The sequence below is a fragment of the Ailuropoda melanoleuca genome, chromosome 18, assembly GCF_002007445.2.
Source record: "Ailuropoda melanoleuca isolate Jingjing chromosome 18, ASM200744v2, whole genome shotgun sequence".
Lineage (NCBI taxonomy): Eukaryota > Metazoa > Chordata > Mammalia > Carnivora > Ursidae > Ailuropoda > Ailuropoda melanoleuca.
Window position 1 is genome coordinate 28,689,379 of NC_048235.1, and position 14,728 is coordinate 28,704,106.

A 14,728-nucleotide genomic window follows, 5' to 3' on the forward strand; every position below is an offset into this window, starting at 1 on the left:
CGGCGCCCGAAGGGCGAGCGGGGGCGGCGCCCTGCGCTTCGAGCCGTCGCTAGGTGACACGCGCTCGCCCTCCGCCCGGCCTGCAGCCGGAGTGCGGAGCCGTGCCTGTTGCTTTGTCTTCCTCCCCGACAGGTTTCCCAGACTGAGGAGAGTGAGAGGCGCTTGCAGGGTGTTTCCTCTCTGGAAAGGCCGTGTGAAGGATCGGCGGGGAGGAAGAGCGCCGGGCCCGCGCCGGCCGGGACACGCGCCTACGCATCCGCCCTTGGGTCCGGGCGGCAGCGGGGGGCGAGGGGAGGCCCCTCAGGTCGGGGCTGTGGTTTGTCCGCCTCCGCGGGGGCGCCTAGGGCGACTAGCCGCCGCTGGAGTTCCAGCGACCTGCCCACCCACCGCCCCGTTTGAGGTCCATTCCCCCCAGGAGGGTCCCGCCTGGGAAGACAGCGCTCACTGCACCCGGCGGTCCAGTCTCGGGACTGTCCCACCCCGAATGTGCCTGCAAGGGGGTAGCTCACTTAAACACTGCATTTTCGATCGGTGCCGAAGTCCCGTGCCGTTTTTCCTCCCGCCCTCGGGCGTGTGCGGCCAAGGCGGGCCTGCAGAGGCGCCCTCCTCTGGCGAAGGAAGAGGGCGATCTAGAAACCACCCGGTGTAAGGTCTGTTAGAAGCCAAGGGCGCATCACACGGTCCCTTCCACTCTTGCCGGGTCTGTCTAGAGGCAGAAGTCCACGTGGCCAGCCGCATGGTGCTGACGGTACGTTTGTCTTACGGTTTAAGGGCACGAAGGCTACTTTTACCTCTTGTAATCGCTAGAAGGTGCCTCAATAAAGGGAAGTGGCTAAAAAGACGTTTGACCTAGCATTAAATCTTCTCTGCTTAGCTGGAAGTGTGCAGCGGGGAAGAGGGTGGGTGAGTCCCCTGTTCCTGTTATTCAGTCCTAGGTACCCAGCAGGACACCTCCTGTTCCCGCGGAGTCTCTCTCCAGCCCACCCTGTTGGCCATACCCCAAGAGGGCGGACCCAAGGCCAACTCTCCTTCATGTGATCCACATCTGGTCCACGAGAAACGCTCACATGTCCCAGGCCTCACTCATTCTGAAAGCACAGGCTAATCCCCACCACACAGCAGGAGCTCTCCAGCCCGCCCTGAAGTCCCGAAGCGGGGTCAACTGCCTCCCACACTGAGTTTCCTGGGAAGCCGCAGTCTCCATTAGTTTTTTGGGACATGAGTTAGGCCACCATCCTCAGTATTTTCCAGCCAGAGGGAACAATTTCAAATATCTCCAAGGGGCCTTTTGAAATCCCATCACTAGGCTTAGAATTAGAGAGTAGCCCCTCCCACCTCCCCCTAATGAGGAGTAAAGCTAGGCTCCCACTCTCCTTGTACTCTCACTTCTTTTTATAGATTTGATCTCACTGTAGGACCCAATATTGTGGAACAGGGTCTCAGGACCATTTCCTTAAAAATCTGCACATGGAGTAGAGGTTTGTCTCACATTCACTTTGATATCCTTCTATATCTATTGCATTGACACCTCAATTGAACTTGAGACAGGGCCTTATTCTATCATCCTCTTAAATTTCTTAGTTTGAAAGAGTCCTAACACTCTATTTCTCACTGTAAATATGTGCGCACATATATTTCCATGGACATGTAAGTATGCCCATTATACATTGTACCTCTGGATACAGACTTGAAATCATTTTCATTGTAGATTCATTGAAGGTGATGATTCTGAAAGATTTGGTACCCTTGTGGGCAAATATCACTGGAAAAGATCCTACATCTACATCTAGCCCAATACACCATAACCACATTGTGCATATTGAGACACTTCATATTACTTATTCCTCATACATATCCTGTCCAATTTGATAACTACTAGCCACACGTAGCCACTTAAATTTAAATGAATTAATATTAAATTAAAATTCAGTTTTTAGCCATATTTCGAATGTGCCTAATGACTTCTATATTTAGACAATGCAGACAGAACATAGCCATACTCATAAGAGTTTTGTTGACAGCCCTGCCTCACACAGGGTTTGGCAAATAGGTGGCTCTGAATAAATGACAAATGAAAGTTCGGTCCAAGAATACTATATGATTGCACTGATTTATTTTTCTGAGAAGATAAAGCTTTTTAGTGCAATACTATGTACCAACTCAACAATTAAAAACAAAAACCAAAGCTTTACATAGCTACAGCTGCTTTTTTATTTCACACTTGAAAACCTGTGTGCTTTCTCCTACTTCTCCAGAAAATGCTTTACCATCAGAATAATTACTGAAAATGTTTGAGGAAAAAGTCCCTATTTCCCTCAAAAAACAAATCACTTTTTTTCAGAATCATTCAACAAATGAAAAGGAATTGTTTCAAAAGCAGTATTTGTATTGAAGATTGAAGGGGGATTCCACACAAAACATTTCTTTGCTGAAATAAGCATTTCACTTACAATATTTTTTACAGAGAAAAAATGACCTATGGAAACTACCAATGCTGTGTGCATTCAAATTGTAAAAGTAGTCAGGCATTTCTCCAAGAAAAAAAGCATAACATAGTAACAGGCTGCTCTACAGTCAGTGATGAGAGGAGACAATGAAGATGACCCCAAGGGCCTCTAAGAATATTAAACAAGAATCAGACGACAGGGTCTCAGCTCACTCACTGCCTAACCATGGAATGGGACCTTCTTATCATAGGCCCTTGTTTCCTTTCCTATAACTGGAAAAAATTGGCCTTCCCACTTGAAAAAAATTATTATTTGGGGATTTAAAGAGCTTTCAATTAAAAATATTCTTGAATTTCATGATCCTCAGTCTTTCTGGCAAGTCTTTAAGTGACAGTGGCAAACCTCAGGAGCTGAATGCTCTGAATTGTGACCCAAGAAACCCAGAGCAGACAGCACTTTCCAGAGGATACAGACCAAACCTTATTCATTCATTCATTCATTCATTCATCCATTCATTCATTCATTCACTTTTTGTCTCCAGCACAGAACATATTGCCTAGCACAGAAGTACTCAACAAATGTTCACTGAATGAATAAATGAATGAAAGAATTATCTCTCCTTGTTTTGGGAAGGAGTAACATGTTTAAGAATTCCTTTGATTTCAGGGGCACCTGGGTGGCTCAGTTGTTGAGCGTCTGCCTTCGGGTTGGGGCGTAGTCCCGGGGTCCTGGGATCGAGCCCCATATCAGGCTCCTCCACTGGGAGCCTGCTTCTTCCTCTCCCACTCCCCCTGCCTGTGTTCCCTCTCTGGCTGGCTGTGTCTCTCTCTGTCAAATAGATAAATAAAATCTTTAAAAAAAAAAAAAAAAGAATTCCTTTGATTTCAGTGACTCTATAGAGAGTAATGTTGGTAAGCACTAGCCACAAAGTAGGTAAGAGAACTTTGAATAGAAGTCTCATCACAAAATACATCCATTATGAACTTGTACATTTGAAAATTTCTGTAAATTTAAATGTTTCTGAGAAGAAAGAGTTCTATCAGTTTTCTATTTCCCATTAAAGACTCTCATTCTAGACACAACTGCTGAATTACCTGCAAGAAGTGACACATTCCTGAGGCTGAATTCTGACAGAGTGGCTCTTTTTGAGTCATTTCACTTCTAAGATCTGCGAGATAAGCTCTTTTGGTCTATTGAGTCATATAAATCCAGTTAGGAACCCTGGAGGAAAGGGTCTTTTCCCTTTAATATAAGCTTTACTGAGGTACAATTTACGTACAGTAAATCTCAACAATTTTAAGTGCTATGATGTTGTGATTTATAAGAAATATGTATTTCATCTTTGTCCTCGTTCCTTACAGAGAGGGTCTTAAAACCCTCAAAATTTCCTGAGTGACTAGAGCATTCATTTGTTTTGGGGCACCTGGGTGGCTCAGTCATTTAAGTGTCCGACTTCAGCTCAGGCCATGATCCCATGGTCCTGGGATGGAGCCCTGCCTCAGGCTCTCCGCTCAGCGAGAAGTCTGCTTCTCCCTCTCTCTCTGCCTCTCTCCCCATCTCTTGCTCCTCTCAAATAAATAAATTAAATCTTTTTAAAAAGTCTTTTGTTTTGTTAATGAGGTAACTTTTGGACCTCACCTGAAGATGGGACTTGTTGCTTGTTGCCAGGAGAACCAACCTTGTGACTATAGAGTTGAAACATTCAGTCCCAACTCCTGACCTTTAGGAAGGGGAGAGGGGCTGAAGGTTGAATTGTTGCCCAGAACTAATGATTTAATCAATTGCGCCTATGTAATGAAGCCTTCATAAAACCCAGAAAGCACAGGTTTGGAGAGCTTCCGGGTTGGTGAACACTTGGAGATTCTGGGAGAGTGGCTCATTCAGAGAGGACATGGAGGCTTTGTGCGCTTTCCCCATACATTGTCCTTTGCATCTCTTCTGTCTGGCTGTCAATCAGTTATACCCTTTAATGATAAACTGGTAATTGGGTTTTTTTTTTTTAAGATTTTATTTATTTGACAGAGAGAGACATAGCAAGAGAGGGAACACAAGCAGAGGGAGTGGGAGAGGGAGAAGCAGGTTTCCCTCTGTGCAAGGAGCCCAACGCGGGGCTTAATCCTAGGACCCTGGGATCATGACCTGAGCCTAAGGCAGACGCTTAACAACCAAGCCACCCAGGCACCCTGATAAACTGGTAATCTAGTAAGTAAATTGTTTCTCTGAGTAATATGAGCTGCTCTGGCAAATTAATTAACTGAACCCGAGGCGGAGGATGTCTAAACCTTCCATCTACAGCAAGCTCGTCAGAAGCCCAAATGGCCACCTGGACTTATGGTTTCTGAAGGGAAGGAGGCAGTCTTGCCATGAGTCCCTTAACAGGCCTGAGCCCTTAACCTATGGGATATGCTGCTGTCTCCAGGTAAATAGTGTCAGAATTGAGTTGAATTGCAGAATACCCAGCTGGTATGGGAGAATTACTCCATGATACGGGGGGAAAACTCATACATGTTGGAACTGGTAATCAGAATTGTTAAGTATACAATTCAGTGAGTTCTGACAAATATATAGAGTTGTGCAAATCACTATTACAATCAAGATATTTTGCCTCCCCCCCAGCCACTGCCAAAGTTCCAAGTCTCTTTGTAGTCAATCCCTCCTTCCAAACCCTGGATCCTAGCAACTACTGACCGGCTTTTCTGTTTTGCCCTTCTAGAATTCCGCATAAATGGAATCATAAAATAAGAAATTTCCTGTTGTCTACCTTCTTTCACATAGCATAATGCCTTTAAGATACATGCATGTTTTTCTTTTTTTAAGTAGGCCTCATGCCCAGTGTGGGGCTCAAACTCATGACCCTGAGATCAAGAGTTGTATGTTTTACCGCTGAGCCAGCCAGGTGCCCCTCATGCATGTTTTTATATGGGTCTGTAGTTTACTCCTCTTTATTGTTCAGTAGTGTTCCATTGCATGGATACATAACTTGTCTCTCTACCAGTTGATGGACATTCGGGCTGTGTCCAGCTTTTGGCTATTATAAAGAAAATGTATGAATATATATGTTCAAGTTTTTTTGTGTATGTATGTTCTTTCTTGGATAAATACCCACATATGGTATTGCTGTTCATGTTCACTTTAAAAAAAAATAACCAAATAGTTTTCCAAATTGGCCATATTATTTTACATTCCCATTTGCAAGGTATGAGAATCCTAATTTTCTACATTGTTGCCAACATTTGGTATTACCAATTTTTTTTTCAATTTTGACTTTTTGTATGTGTAGTTAGTAAGCTATCACTGCAGTTTGGTTAGCGCGTCTTAATGACGAATGGTATTGAGCTTCCTTTTATGTGCTTATTTCCATTTTCTATGTCTTCTTTCCTAAAGTGTCTTTTAAAACTTTTGCCAAATTTTTTTAATGGATTCTTTTGTCTTCTTGTTATTGAAGTGTAAGAATTCTTTTATATCCTGGATACAAGTTCTGTGTCAGGTATGTATTTTGTAAATATTTTCTTCCTGCCTCTGTCTTGCCTTTTCAATTTCTTAAGTTTCTTTGAAGAACAGAAGTTTCTAATTTAAATGAAGTCTAGTCTACCATTTTTTCTCTTATGATTTATGTTTTTAGTGTCCTAAGAAATCTTTGCCTAACATCATGTCACAAAGTTTTCCCCTATGTTTGTTTCCAAAAGTTTTATGGTTTTAATTCTTATGTTTACAATATGATTTAATTTTTATGTATGGTATAAACTAAGTGTCTTCCATATGGATATTCAGTTGTTCTAATACCATTCTTTAAAAGATTATCTTGAGATGGGGTAGTGTAAGTATTTCAGCTTTGTTCTTCCTTTTCAAAATTGTTTTGCCTCTCTAGGTCTTTAGTATTTCCATATAAATTTGAAAATCAACTTGTCAATTTCTTTAAAAATGCTTACTAGGATTTTGATTGGGACTGCACTAAATCTATAGGTCAATTTGGAGAACATTGAAAATCTCAACAGCACTTAGTCTTCTGAAACGTGAACATGTTATATATATATATATATCCATTTATTAAGGTCTCCTTTGATTTCTTTCATCAGTGTTATGTAGTTTCTTGTGTATAGTATTTGCACATATTTTATTAACTTTATACCCAATTGTCACATGATTTTTCATGGTATGTAAATGTTATTATTTTCTTAACTATACTTTCAAATATTTTACTATTAACACAGAGAAATAAATTTTGTTTTTGTATATTGATCTTGTGTCCTGTGACCTTGCTAAACTCACTTATTCTACTAGTTTTTAAATAAATTCCTTATAATGTTCAACATAGCTGACTATGTAATTTGTGAATGAAGATGGTTTTACTTCTTGCTTTATTGCACTGATCAGGAACTGTAGTACAATATTAAATCAAATCATTCTTGCTTCGTTTCTGATCTTAGGGGGAAGGCACTTGCTTTTCCATATTAGATGTAATGTTAGCTACAAGTTTTTGGTAGATGATTTTTATTAGGTTGAGAAAGTCCCCTACTATTCCTAGTTTGTTGAGAGGTTTTCTTTCTTTCTTTCTCTCTTTCTCTTTCTCTTTCTTTCTTTCTTTCTTTCTTTCTTTCTTTTTCTTTCTTTCTTTCTTTCATCATGAATGGGTATGGAATTTTGTCAAATGCTTTTTTTGTATCTATTCGGATATTCATATGATTTTTCTTTCTTATGCTATAATCTTGGAGAATTACATTGACTGATGTTCAAATGTCAAACCAACCCTATATTTGAGATAAACTTCATTTGATCACCATTTATTACTCCATTAGTCTGCTAAAGCAGCCATAACAGATCACTATAGACGTTGTGGCTTAACCAACAAAAATGTATTTTCTCACAGTTCTGAAGTCCAAGATTAAAGTGCCAGTAGGGTTAGTTTCTAATGAGACCTCTCTTCTGGGTTTGCAGACACCACCTCTCTTATAGGATACCAGTCTTATTGGTTTAGGTCCCCATACTTATGACCTCATTTAACCTTAAAGTCCCTCTCTCCAAATACAGTCACGCTGGGGTTAGGGCTTCAACATATGGTTTTTTGGGGGGACATAATTCAGTTCATAACAATTATACTTTTTGTATGTTGCTGAATTCAATTTGCTAATTATTTATACTATCATGGCAGCTGTGTTTATGAAGGATATTGGCCTGACATCTCCTTTCTTGTAATGTATCTTTCTGATTTGAATATCAGAGTAATGTTGGCCTCATAAAAGAGTTGGGAAGTATTTTCTTCTCTCCTACTTTCTAAAAGAGTTAGTATAGATCAGTATTATTTCTTCCTGAAGTGTTTGGTATAATTTACCTGTGATGCCATCTGGACTTGGAGTTTTCTTGGAGAAGGTTTTTAATTACAAAGTCAATTTCTTAAAAAAATATACATATGTGTATACACGTATGTATGTAATAACATATAAAATATATATGGTTATCTATTTCAGGTTTATCTAGTTCTTGAGTGAGCTCCTAAAGAACTTGTCCATTTCTTCTGTCAAAATTAATTGGAAAAAAGTTTTTCATAGCATTTCCTTATTATCCTTTTAATGTCTCTATGATCTCTAGTCATGTTCTCATTTTCATTCTTGATATTTGTCATTTGTGTCTTCTCTCTATTTTTTCCTCATCAGTTTAGCTAGAGGCTTGTCAATTTTACTGATCTTCTCAAAGAATCAACTTTTTGTTTCTTTTATACTCTACATTATTTTTCTATTTCCTATTTTATTGATTTCTGTTTTTATTGTTTTTATGTCTATTTTTCTTCTTACTTTGGATTGAATTTGCTTTTATTTTTCTAGCTTCTTAAGGTTGCAGCTTAGAGAGCTCTTAAGCTTAAGCCAACAACAAAGAAAATAAAGTATATTGCCAGTATAGACCATAGGAAGATTAGGAGGTGGGGCATCCAGGCAAAAATAGGAACCCAATATCTGACAGAGAATATCTCCAGATTCTGTAAATACTCCCCCAACACACACACACACACACACACACACACACACGCACGCACACACTCTGCAGAATAATGCACTTTCCTCCTATTCAGCATTTATCCTCTTCAGCTCCATATCAACTTAATTTCTAAAGTTTTACCACTTTTTCATTTCTGAATTACCCAAATAGGAGAAATTCAACATGATAATTTTTACAACCTCTGAGGACCACCCTAACTTTGGTCATGGAAAATGTACCTGGATAAGCTGCTTTCCCTTCAGGCTCCTCTTCTTCAACTCATTGCTAAATACGGCTCATTGCTATAGAATACTATGGCAGAAACAATCCCTTGTGTTTACCAGCCCATTTTAAGTTCCTCCTAGGCATGTTAGGAAGACTGCATTTCCTATCCCAAAGGTATCTGGATGAGGTCATTTTACTAGTTCCGGTCAATGAAATGTCCCCAGAAGTAATATATGCCACTTCAAGGCCTGACACCCAAAGTCTTCCTTGTTCTCTTTGTCTATCTGGAAGTTGCCAGTGCCCAGAGCAACCAGAACATTCAGTAACATACATTCTGTGATGTAAATGAGAAATAAACTTCTATTGTGTTATGCTACTAAAATTTATGAGGTTTTCTATTAGAGCAAGAACATGATTAATACCTAGCCCCAATACAAATAATCAAGTACCAAATAATATATTTTGAAAGTTGTAAGGGAATTCTGTTGTTGGAAAATATGTGAATCATGTATTCTGAAAACAGTTATCAGTTTAGGCACATTTGCCACACTACTTCTAGGAGTAAAATTACAGCAGGGAACAGGGTGATATATAACAAATTTAAACTCATTCTATTATCTACCCTGGTGAACTGATCTTTATTGTTTGACACAATAAAGTCAGGAAAAATCTGAAAAAGTACTAAACACATATGTAGGTGAAGGTATTCCCCACCTCCCCAACAAATGATCTAAAGGCTCTCCAATAAGGAGACTTAGGATGAAAGTTCATTACCAAGTATATTAGATTCGTTCTAGTGTAGTTAGATGCTACCTGTTGAAGAAAGTGGGTTACATTCTGATGACAGGTTTGTTTCTGTATGTTAACTAAATGGGGGTGGAAAAATAAAACCATGAACAAGGGACTTGACTTCATAGACAAAACTAAAAAGGACATTAGAGATTATTTAACACAATCTCTTTATTTTACAGATGAGGAAACCCTCTTATAGACTCTTGGAATAGGCTGCAAGACAATTGTTTGAGTAAAGTCATCATAACATTTTACTCTAAAAATTTAATAATTGGATACATCCAATGATCTGTTCTATTTTAGAGGGATGATCACCTTCTGAGGGGAGTCCCTCCTGCCATTCAACATGACTTGGGAATGGGATGCTTAAGCCACTGGACACCTGGAAGGAGGGGACCAATGGAGGATGCCAACCTGAAGCCACTGAGTCATATCTGGTCATTTTATTCCTATCACTATCTTCATTTGTCAAATGAGTTACAAGTAGAAATGCTTTTACCTTATAGAAAAGACATTAAGATTTGTAGAGCAATTTTTATCTTTTCAAAATCTACATTTTATCCCCCTACACTACCCCCAAACACACACACACACACACACACACACACACAAGTTATAGTTTATCTATCCCTTACGTTATAAGTTAAATACAATGTTTAGGGAAAAAATTGAAAGCCAAGTTGACCTATTTTATAATTTAATTATATTGATTTGCTGTGGAATTTTTCAGGTCATAAAATATTTCCAAAGAAAGTATTAGTAATTTGTAGTTGATGAATATTCAATATTCATATCAGAGTGTAGAACTCACCTCTTTGTTGTGAATATAAGTTGAATATGCCCACATTTTTGCTAAAGAAATTCTGAAACTATAAACATTTAAGAGGGAGGGCTATTTTAATGCCTTAAAATTTGTCATTTGATAAAAATGCCACATACATGTCTCACACACACACACAAACACACACCCTCAAAACAATGGGGATTTAACTTCAAATCCATTTTGTTTAGAAAAAAAAGACTTTTAATGTGATGTTTTAGTTTTTCTTGGATATAAGATTGTTTTCTCCTTTAATTTTTTTCTCGTTTGTGGTTTACTATGGAAAGTGCCCATACCGGAAATACTAGTTTATGCTGCCTACGCAGTTAAAGTGCTTCTAGTAAAAGATTAATTCTACAATAACTATCTATAAAAGGACATTTTTCTTTTTCTCTTTTAATACCTATTTTGGCCTTCAAACTTTAATTTTTATTTTCTCTGAAGAATAGTTTTTGTTGCATCATACACAAAAATAGACTCAAAATGGATGAAAGACCTCAGTGTGAGACAGGAAGCCATCAAAATCATAGAAGGGAACACAGGCAGCAACCTCTGTGACCTAGGCCACAGCAACTTCTTGCTAGACACATCTCCACAGGCAAGTGAAATAAAGGCAAAAGTGAACTATTGGGACTTCACCAAGATTAGAAGCTTTTGCACAGCAAAGGAAACAGTTGACAAAACCAGAAAACAACGCACAGAATGGGAGAAGACATTTGCAAATGTCGTATCAGATAAAGGGCTAGTATCCAAAAGTTATAAAGAACTTATCAAACTCCACACCCAAAGAATAAATAATCAAATCAAGAAATGAGCAGAAGACATGAACAGACATTTCTCCAAATAAGACACACAAATGGCCAACAGATGCATGAAAAAATGCTCAACTTCACTTGGCATCAGGGAAATACAAATCAAAACCACAAGGAGATACCACCTCACACCAGTCAGAATGGCTAAAACTAACAAGTCAGGAAACAACAGATGTTGGCAAGGATGTGGAGAAAGGGGAACCCTCTTACACTGTTGGTGGGAATGCAAGCTGGTGCATCCACTGTGGAAAACAGTATGGAGGCTCCTCAAAAAGTTTAAAATAGAGGTACCCTATGAGCAGCAATTGCACTACTAGGGATTTACCCCCAAAGATACAAATGTAGTGATTTGAAGGGGCACTTGCACCCCAATGTTTATAGCAACAATGTCCACAATAGCCAAACTATGAAAGAGCCCAGATGTCTATTCACAGATGAATGGATAGAAGATGTGGTATATATATATATATACAATGGAATACTACTCAGCCAACAAAAAATGAAATCTTGCCATTTGCAATGACATGGTTGGAACTACAGGGTATTATGCTAAGCGAGATAAGTCAACCAAAGAAAGACAATTATCATATGATCTCACTCATGTGTAGAATTTAAGAAACAAAACAGAGGATCATATGGGAAGAGAGGAAAAAATAAAACAAGACAAAATCAGAGAGGGAGACAAACCATAAGAGACTCTTAATCATAGGAAACAAACAGGGTTGTGGGGGGGGAATGGGGTAACTTGGGTGATGGACATTAAGGAGGGCATATGATTTAATGAGCACTAGGTATTATATAAGACTGATGAATCACTGATCTCTACCTCTGAAAGTAATAATACATTATACTTTAATTAATTTAATTTAAATTTTAAAAAAGAATAGTTTTGTTGCATTTGAAGGATCTGTGTGATTGTAAGGTTTAAAGGTAAAAGAACAGATTTTAAACCTCTCTTCTTTCTTTCTCTGCTGTATGCTCTTTTCCTTCTGTTTCCCTTCTCTTCCTGTACTGTTTATGTCTAGCCTTTTACCCTTGCCTTGGTTACCTCCACTGGATTCATTTTTTTAATTTCCTTTTCCCTTGGCTCTGTCTCAGCTCCTCTTTAAGGTTCTCAGTCAGTTCACTGTTATTCCCAGCCTTATGTCATATGACAGCCACACTCCCAAGAGTAGCAGTCTCATGGGTGGTTGGGACTGACCCAACATCATGTCCCACAAACAAGCCCGAAATGTTATGGATTTCAGCAGCTCTGTGCAACTGGGCCAGAGTTGTCACCACACAGTGTTGTTAGAGAGAAGGAAATAAAAATGAGAAAAATGATGAGAAAGAAGTCCCCACTGTTTAAAACCTAGATCAGTTCCCTGCTTTCTCACTGACAGAAGAGTTAAACCACAAGGTAAAGGTCGATATAAATATTTAGGGAAATGTGAGTATAATAGAGAGCATTCTGGATATTAAGGGAAGTAAATTTGTAATTTTAGAACATAGTGAGCCATAGACTTAGGGGAACCAGTTGGAAAAAAATCTCCATTTGAAAATTACCTAAGGAGTTTCAGAGGAAAACCCAGCAGAGATTAGACTGTCAAAATTAGTGGATTTTTTCCCCCAGAATTAAGGCTATTTCAGGGCAAAAGTCTGAAAGAGAAAAGTTTGCTCCATATAATACAATTTAACCAGTAATACTATCTCACCAACATAGTCCCCCAAGCATTACATTATAGCGAGAATCCAGTATAGAATAAAAGTAGAAGTCCTTCCTCCTTTCCCTCCCCAAAAATCATATGGACCCAGGAATTATCTATTTCAACCTCACACTCAAAGCAGGAAGCCCTTATTCAATATATTTAACAGGTGGCCATTCAGTTTCGCCGCATTACTTCTGGTGACAGAGAAGTGAGTAGTTGCCTTACAAAGCAACCCATTCCATTTTTAACAACCTTCCACTAATAAAATGCTAACACTCATGCACTGCTTACTATAAACTAGGCACAGGCCTGAGCGCATTCTCAGTGCATTAATTTAGTAATCCCCACATGACCCCATGAAACAGGTCTGTGGCTTGGAGTAGGAAGCCTGACCTATGGAAGGGACAGAGTCTGGATTTAAGCACAGTCTGACTCCAGAACATTTGCCATAACCACTATGCCGTGACACCTCAGATCACGCTTCCCCATGGCTTCTACTGTGCACTCTGGTCTGGACCCCAGAGGACAAACCATCAATCCAATTCCTCTTCCCCACCAATAACCACTCAGACACTTGAAGATGGTGACTGTATTATCTTCTCACCCTCCTCCATAACTCCTCTCTTGACTTAATTTAACAGCAGATTTTTTTGTTGTCTCTGACATTCTGATGACCCTTTTCTCAGGTTAGGTATCCAGGAAGAAACGTAATAGGTAAGATATAAACAGTAATAATTATAGATGAAATTTTCATTTTTAGCTATCAGATTCAGTAAAAGAAAAAAATTTACGTGTAACAAACATAAAAATTATCTCTATAAATATTTGCTGTTGCATGTATTTACATGTACTTGCAAATCTTTTCATTACTAACATAACATAATTGTCATTCTAAACACATTATAGTGCTACATAATGATGATTTATTGCCCAAACTGAATTATGTTTCAGGAGCTAAGAACAGATTTAATGGAGGCAACTATTTCTCTGTACCTCTATTTACTACCATGGCAACTAATTAAAATAGGTTTGTCTAATTAATTAGTTGTTGGTAAAACACTATGAAGATGAAAGCTGCTATTAATAGCCGCACAGTGTTTAGTATTGATGCTAGTGTTATTATCATAAATGGTGAAGTGTTCATGGCCAGAATAGACAAGTTGATTTTTTTCTTTCTTTCTTTTTCTTTCTTTCTCTTTCTTTCTTTCTTTCTTTCTTTCTTTCTTTCTTTCTTTCTTTCTTTCTTTCTTTCTTTCTTTTCTTTCTTCCTTTTTTTTACAGTAAGCTCCATGCCCAACGTGGGACTTGAACTCACAACCCTGAGATCAAGAGTCAGATGCTTGACTGAGCCAGCCAAGCACCCTGACCAGTTCATTTTTCATTAACAGTCATAATTTCATTGTTGAATTAGGAAGAAGAATTTTTTAAACTTCTTTTCTTTTCTTTGTTGTTGTTGTTGTTGTTGTTTTTAACAAATTGTCCAGTCTCTCTTTTATACTTCTCTTGGCCAAATCTTAACCAACTCACATTACACACTCAGGCAAAAGAGAAAATTAATTCACAGAGATAACCAAAGTTTCCTGATGAGAAAGGAATATCTTCTGACGGTGGATGTAATATTCAAATACCAATGCTGAGCCTTTTAGTTTCCTAAAGTTGAACAAAGGATATGGAGATTGCCAGGAGCATAGAGCTGGAAGAATTACCACACCATCTACCTGGAACTATTTCCAGAAATGGCACAAGGGGTTGTTTGTGGGGCAGGCTTAGATTCTCCCAATTCTTGTTAACTTCCCCTAAGTCCCCCCAGTGCTTATGCAATTACGGTATAAACAGCCACTTGCCAAGAAGATGCAGCTCCATGACAAGCCTGCAGCTTTTGCTTTCAAATAGATTGACCCCAACTGTGTCCTAGGTTGAAATTCTGGAGGTGCCACTGCCTACCTGCTTCTTGCTATGACCTCTTGAGTCTCC

The 14,728-nt window shown here is 38.9% G+C and overlaps 1 protein-coding gene across 4 annotated transcripts in view; it reads right to left on the bottom strand.

Moving 5' to 3' along the window:
- Positions 1-14,728, bottom strand: part of PSD3 (pleckstrin and Sec7 domain containing 3) — a 744,476-nt gene that overhangs the window by 557,137 nt on the left and 172,611 nt on the right. The gene's annotated exons all lie outside the window — the stretch shown is intronic.